Source organism: Phocoena sinus, chromosome 10, assembly GCF_008692025.1.
Source record: "Phocoena sinus isolate mPhoSin1 chromosome 10, mPhoSin1.pri, whole genome shotgun sequence".
Taxonomy (NCBI): Eukaryota; Metazoa; Chordata; class Mammalia; order Artiodactyla; family Phocoenidae; genus Phocoena; species Phocoena sinus.
This window is the reverse complement of record NC_045772.1, coordinates 63,707,458-63,715,336: the sequence shown is the minus strand read 5'-3', so window position 1 is coordinate 63,715,336 and position 7,879 is coordinate 63,707,458.

Here is a 7,879-nt window from a genome sequence, read left to right as displayed (position 1 = left end):
CCACCAAGCCCCCTAATCCAATGCCAATGCCAGGGTTTTCAGGTCTGGCAATGCAAAATAAAGCTTACTTCTCTGGAAAAGTCTCTTTAGGCAGCCATGTGATACTGGGTGTCATGGGACCAAGTCCTCCTCCAGTAGGATCGCCAGGTTGAGTGACAGGGATAAAATATATTAGCTTGGGAGTCAGGAGACCGGGACTCTAATCCCAGCTTTGTCACTCACTAATCATTTATGCCACTTGGGCTTTCTGGTCTCAGTGTCCTCATCTGTTTCATGGTGGTAGTTGAAGGTGAGGGGTGGATTAGGTGACCTCTAAAGACCCTGTCGGTTCTAAACTTTGATTCTGCTTCCCATGAGAAGGGCGGAGGGTGAGTGGATGGTGACAGCTATGCTGGAAAGCCTAGGGCACACTGAAAAGTAATTTCAGTTTACAGAGGCTCATCAAACCTGGTCACAGTGAAGAACCTTCATCCTGTGCATTGTAGGAACCCAAGGCAAACCCAACCTTCCTTTTCTGCCTCTTCCCAGACTCCCCACCCCCAAGTGCACACCCTCTGCATCGCCAGCCTCCCCTCTGGTCCCTCTTCAGTACAACCAGGTAGTAGCCATCTGCCAACCCTTTCTCTAACTCACCTCTTTTGTTTCCTCTCCCGCTCCAGACACACCTGTACTCTCCCCACCCTTATTCAGTCCTTTGCTGCTTCTCTCCCGGACCTCCGTAAGACACCTCCCACCCCCTTGGTCTATGTGACATCTCTCTCTCCTGGTTCTTCCCTTTGACCAATCTTTCTCAGTTCCCTTTGTCTTTCAGCCTCCTTTCCTGCCTCCGGTCCTCCTGTTCACCCCTTAAACTTGTGTGAATTCCCTAAGGCTTTGTCCTTAGCCATCTCATAAAGGTACCACAATAACAAAAGCAAAAACAACTAGGATTTAATGGTGCTTATACTGTTCAAAAGGGCTTTCACATGTATTTTCATTAGATTCTCCGAGGTAAGCCATTCTCTCCCATTTAATAGAAGTCAGTTTTGCCTTCACAGAGTGTCTGAAAACTGTGCTTTCTTTTTTATTCTCTTTGCCACTGCCCTAATTCAAGCCCTTAATGCTTCTTCTTAGACCCTCGCTTCAGCACCTAGCTGACAATAGTGTAGGTCTTAGCAGCCGATGAGAAGGAATGAATGTAGTTCCAGTTAAACAACTGACCAAGGGCTTTAGACTTAACTGAACCAGACCAGGCCCCACTCAGGACACAGTGGGCTGTACTGTAAAGATAAGGCAGTCAGAACCAGAGTCATTTTGGGGAAGAGATTAGGGTCACACATGAAAATTCAAAATCTATGGTTGGCCCAAGTGTAAAGAGGAAAGTTCCTGATGAAACAAGCAAAGGGCTGCATAATGAAGTCTAGGAGAATCTCCCCGGAAGCCCCACCTCGCCAGGACCTTTGTGCCCGGTCCCAAATCATCTCTAATCAACCCAATCTGTGGCCTCAGCCTGCTGGAGCAGGTAAACCTTGACTCTCTAGTTTAAGTCAGGAAAATCCTACCCCAGGAAGGAAAAAGAATAAGAATAAAGAAAATAATCTCAGAAATATTGAACAAAGAAATTTAAATGCATGATATTGTTTTTATAATGGCTTTTTGGGGCAATTGTTGTAATACTCTTCTTTTTGTCTGCTTTTAAAGATGTTTAAAGCTTTTAGGAAAACCTGATTTATGAAGAGTTTGATTTCATTTGCAATCAAGGTTTAAATATTTGGGGAAAGATAATTTGCCAAATTTATAAGTTTTTGGTATATTGGTTGTATAAGTAGTAGGAGAATATTTAGGGGAATGTTAATAATTGAATAAAGATTAACAAATTGGACATCAAAGTAGAAAAAATAACGAGTAGTTCTCTCCACGCCCCAAAGTGCCTAAGATATTAAAGAATTTATCATCTTAAACTTCCCATCTGTGATTTCTGCTGTCTTCAATCAATTCCCATTCTATAGCAAACACCTCTGTGACCCCATTTCCTCATCTATAAAATGGGATGGTATTATTACCTACTAAGACAGTGGTTGTGAGGATTTAATGAGAGAATTCCTTCCATAGACTTAGAACAACACCCAGTACACAAACGCAGTAATGTTGGCTGTCTTTATCTTTCCCCAATACCACTTTGATCTTGCCACCTCCTGCTGAAAACACTTTAGTTGCTCCCCAGTCACCCCAGACAAATGTAACCTCCTCCACATGATGTCAGGAACCTCTATGTCCTTGCCTCTCCCTGCTTTGCTATTCCCCCTCACCTAACAGACAGACAAAGTTATCATCTCTTTGCTTCACCCTGGTCCCTGTCATCATTTCTTCCATACTGTTCCTATTCCTGAAATGCCATGCCTCCCTCCCATGCCATTACAGCCAGTTCAGACTCCTACCCATCCTTCAAAACCCATCTCAAATGCTACATCTCTCAAGACACTTTCCTGGTCATCATCAACTCTCTCCCTGCTTGGAGCACTTTATTTATTGTTTCCTGGCAAACATCACATTCAGTGTCATGCATCAGAGTCAATTACCTATGTGTCTGGTCATCCCAGTTGGGCCAGAAGCTCCTGGAAGGCAAGATCCACTTCTAGGTGATCTTGGGGAACACATGGCTGCCCTGCCCAGGTTCTGGTGTGCAATAGGTGCTCAACTAACAGGTGGTGGATTCCTCTAGTTCTGGGTAGTTGTGTCAGCTAAGCAGAAGCGGCAGGGACCTTGGGGGACAGGAAACGGAGACAGCCAGCAGTCTTTGTGGGCCAGGGCCCATGGGGCAGATGGAAAGATGGCAGAGCCAGATTCCAGGAGCATGTGGAGCTGTGTCTGCTTAGTTCATCAACATTTCCCCAGACATTCAGCCCCTCAGTCAGTCAACATTTTTTTTAGACTCCTCTGTGCCAGGCCCTGTGTGAGGTGTGGCACAGCCAAGACTGTTGCCACTTCCTGAAGCGGTACGCCCATGTGCCCGAGCTCCTGTGTGTACACATACATGTGCCCATGTGTGCACCGCACGCGGCCTGAGTCCTTCCTTGCTCCTGACCAACCCAGCGTCTGTGAGCCCAGGCTGAGGGCCGCTTTCCCCCTGTTTCCAAACAACCCCCCTTTCAGCACCAGCGCCTACCTCCTCCCCCTGTTGGGGCTGCCGCTGATGATGAAATCTGGCTTGCAGCACCCTCTTCCCCCCCTTCCTGCAGGCCTGGGAGAGGATTAAGCCGCTGGAGTCTGAAATCGGAAAGATCCCAGCTTCTGCTCCCCAGCACCTCACACGCCCCCTCCCCTCCCTGCCCATGCAAAACCAGAAAATTAATCTCCCCCTCTGCCTGTGATATGGCGGGCTGCATTACAAGCTGGGCGTCGAGATAAAGCGAGGAGCTGCGGGACGGCGGACCAGTGCTGGGGCCCCAGGTGGGGCCGGCCTGGGAGATAAGGGCCTCCCAGCTCCATGAATTATTCACCGGCACTGCCTCCTCCGGCTCGCAGGCTGCCCTGGGCGCTGAGATTGCGCCTTCCAGAGAAGGCTGGTTAAGGTGGGAGGAGGGTGGGGGGCAAGAGGGGAGAGAGGAAGACTGTTGTCAGCTGGGGACAGCTCAGAGACACAAGCGCCCTGCAGGACCAAGTGATTCAGAGAGAGGAAGGTGTCTCCAGCCTAGGGAACCCCCAGACCCAGCCATGACCCCCAGGAGTGCTCCTCATTCATGCAACTCACTAAACACCATTGAACAGCTGCAACGGCCAGGCTCGGGCCAGGTCCTGACATCCCAGAGCTCGAGATGCAGTCGCTGCCCTCAAGGTGCCCAGGATCCAAAGCACCTACTGAGTGTGGGCAGAGCACAGTCCACGGCCGATTGCCTGGTCCACAATCCTTCCCCTTCCCCTCTTCTGGAGGTCAAAATAGCCGCTGCCCACTATGAGGGAGCACCCTGCCTTGGGAAGATGGTGTCAGGGGAGGACAGAGGACAGACCTGCTCCCAGAGTAACTAGAGCCCACAAAACAGAGAGAAGGCAGCTGGTGCAGGAGGGAACTGGAGATCAGGGGTGGGTAAAGGACTAACCCGGGAAGTTTCCTGGAAGAAGAAAACCCCAGGTCCTCTGTGGGTCTTTTGTTTCTCCTTTGTTCACTCTTCTCAAAGGCCCAGAATTTTAAAGCAGTGAGGGATCTTAGCAGTCTCTTCCTTATTTCCAATTCTCTATTTCTCCGTCTCATTACCTTTACTCTCTGTCTTAATCTCTCTCATCCTCCCTCCCCACATCTGCCCTTTTAATCTCTGCCTTGCCTCCAGTTTCTCTCCCTCTTTCTTGCTCTCTGCCTTTCTCTGTCTCCTAATCTATGTGTTCTCTTTAATCATCCCTTCCTTCTGAAGCATGACTCCCCAAATCACATGATGACACACAATTTGGGACGTGTGATGGGAGAAAGGTGGCCATCTGCCGGACCCCCCAGGGAGGAAAAAGAAGTGTCCATCATAGTCCTGGATGTGCAGATGAACTGCCAAGACCCTGAGAGAGAGGCAACAGTAGCAGTATGGGGAGAGAGCCCCCCAAGGTGTACTTGTACAGGAAAGAGACTAGGCTACCCAGAGAACTGGGAGTGAGAGGTGCTGGGAGTGGGTGAGGATCAGAGGAGACCCCTTCCGGACAGCAGTAGTGGGGCCCAGCATAACAGGCAACCTTGAACCCACTGATTCCTGTAGCAGATATGGTGCCCAGTGAACAAAGCACTACGTTCTGAGACCCACATTATGTTGGAGAGAGAGGGGTGATGTGGGGAGACGGGGAAGGTGTGGAGAGGGGCCAGAATGAGACGAGAACATGGAGAGGAGAAAAGGGTGAGCCCCCAAAAGATGAAGAAAGCAGTGATTTTGGGGGGGAAGGGAGGAAAAGCTAAGTGGGGCACGGGAGAGATTAGCGAGAGGAATGGGGAAGAAGAGAGGACAGGATAGGATAGGCCGGGGGTGGGGAGTAGGGTAAAGGCAAGGGTAGCAGAGAAATGAAGGAGGAGGTGACATGACCACGTGGACCAGGGTGAGAAGATGAGGGTCAAGGGGCAAAGTGGAGTCCGGAGGGGTGGGGGAGAGGTGTGTTGATGGGTCTCATCAGCCTCAGGTCCACAGTCCCTTCCCACTGTCTGCTAATTAACTCCTTAACCGTCTCTGCATTTGCTGAGCTCACAGATGAAGTGGTTGCAGACAGATGGGGGTACGTGTGATTTCAAGCACGGGGAGCAGAGAAGAGCTGACTAGGAGTCCCAGGGGGCCTTGCCCCCCCTTTGCCCTCCCCCTTATCCCCCTGTCTCTGAGAGGCTGGAGGGTGCTTCTGCACCTAGAGCAGATGGGGCCATCTGCCAGGGAAGTGTCCATGGGGAATTTGCCCCATCAGCCTCTCAGGGATGAAAATAATACTTGCCACTACTGATGAAACACCTACTGTTTACCGGGCAGACATTTTTCATCACTGTGGGCATTAACCAGATTTTATGGTTTGTGGAGAAAGGGAGGCTCAGACAGGTTAAGGAACTTGCCCAGGATCACACAGTGCTGGTGTGAGAGAGGTGGGATTTGAATCCAGGTCAGCATGATGCCAAAGCCCTGGGTGGGTCCTAGCCAGATGCCTCATGCAGTGGAGGGCGGGATATCTCCAGGCCTATTTCTCTCTCAACCCCAGGAGAGAAAGTGTACTGAGGTCTAGGGACTGCAGTGACCAGAGAGGAGGGAAGTGTGGACAAGAAGCTGGGAGGAGGCTGAAGGAGCTAGATCTGTCAAGGCCTGAATAAGAGGTAGGTGGGCCCAGAGCAGCAGAAAGGAGCAGTGTGACACTAATCACAGCCCTTGGATCCCTCAAGTGTCATCTTACCAAAGCCAACTTCCCCTTTTCCTCATCCCTGTGCTGCAAACCCCTGTCAGTATGACTTGCCCCTCTGCCACTCGATGCTGTCCCATCCCTCAATTTCCCTCGGTTTTTGCTAGACTAGATTCAGGTGGGTGTCAGCATATTCATCTCTCCTCTGAAACTGAGAGACTTTGGCCCATGTCTCCGGGGCCAATCCTGGGGCTGGACACAGGAAAAGCCTCAGTGGAGGTTTGCAGAAATGTACAGGGCAGGGATGGGGGGGGTGTGTGCAGGGATCCATCTCACCTCCAATGAAGAGGAAACAATAGCAAAAGGGACTCAGGTTGTACATAAGAAAGAACTTCTAAAGCTGGGGCCTGACACACAAGGAATCATAACCGAAGCCTTGATTGAGACCCGTGGATTCTGAAGGTCAAGGTTTCTCAAGACTGACTGCTATATATTACAGGTCTTGAAAAGTTGGGAAATCTGGGCCCCACCTCTGGAGATTCTGATTTAATTGGTCTAAAGCAGGGCTACAGCAGCAGCAGTTGAAAAAGCTCCACAGGTGATTCAAATGTGCAGCCTGGGCTGAGAACCGCTGTCAGATTCTGCCCTGATTCGGCTGCACTGGTGGCTTTACCACTAGATTCGAACACTAATGCTAATAATGATGGTTATTACTTATTGAGGATTTACTGAGTACAGGTCAATGTACTAAGCAGTTTCTATGCATTAGCTCATGTAATTCTCAGAAACTCCTGTGAAATAAATATTATCCCCATCTTACAGATGAGGAAACTGAGCTCAGAGAGGTCAAGGGACCTGCCCATGCTAATGAATGGCGGGACCAGGTCTGGAATCGGAGATTGCCTGATTCTCTCTTGTCTTCCCCCAGACTCCTCCTGAGACTGCTCCTTGGCCTCAATCAGTCCTTGCCTGCCTCCACCTCATCTCATCGCCTTCCTTCCTCCCCCGCTGCTCCCTCAGTAACATCCCAGGTGACTGAAGCAATTTGCAGCCATTTGAAGAAGCTCCATGTGTCATTCAACCTGCAAGGGTGGGGAGTTAGGGGAATTACAGATGCTCCAAAATGGTCCACCCCTCCTCCCGAGGACAGTTGGAATTCAGGAATCAGACTCTGCCCAGTGCTTCCTCAGGTCCCCCTGCTTGGGGCCCTCCCAGGCTGAAATCCCACTCCCAAATGCCCCTTTTGGTTGATTCTAAGTACCTGGGAGGGTGCTGCCACCCAGTGGCTACCCAGGGACATGGCAGCCCTCCGGAAAGGCCTGGTGCTGCTGGACAGCTCCCCAATTCAAGAGGAGAACCTAAGATCCTCCCTTCCTTTTTTGGTAGCGCCTTGCCCAGGTACCTAGTTAATGGATCCTACTCTCCCTCCTCTGCAGCCCTAAGCCAACCCTCCCTCGAGGGATCTCCAGCTCCCTTCCCTGGCTTCCCATGTGCCCCGTGGCCCCAAGCCCTCACAACTTCTCTTCCAACTTCTTTCTACTGTGCCAGCCCCTTCTCATTACAGGTTCTCATTCTAACTTAAATCCCTGGGAACACACCTCTCACCTTCCTCTCCCTGAGCTGCACCAGCCCGCAAGTGGAGTGAAGGAGTGGTTAGAGATAGAATTCTGGTCCCGCCCCCCCCATCATCCGACACCATCAGACCTCAACGGTCTTCGTGCCAAGAGCCCCTAATGAGCATCAGCAAATTAACAACTTCCCTTTGATTGTTCCTTCTCTGTTAATTGGATAGGGAGGGCCCCCCAAGACCTCTTAGAGAGGGAGGAGGAGGAGAGAGGTGCGAGCTAGAGGAGAAGCACCCCTACCCCCAGGCCTGGTCTCAGTGCCTCAGAATTCAGCTCCATCCCTGAGTACAGCTCCCCTTTCCATCCCTTCCTCATCCTGTCCACCTCCCCCCAACCCTACGCCCTCTCCCCGCCCCGCGTTCCCTTCCCTTTCCCTGTTTCTCGACTTCAGTCCAATTTCCCTTCACCTCTGGCTGTTTCTCCCTCCTTCTCTC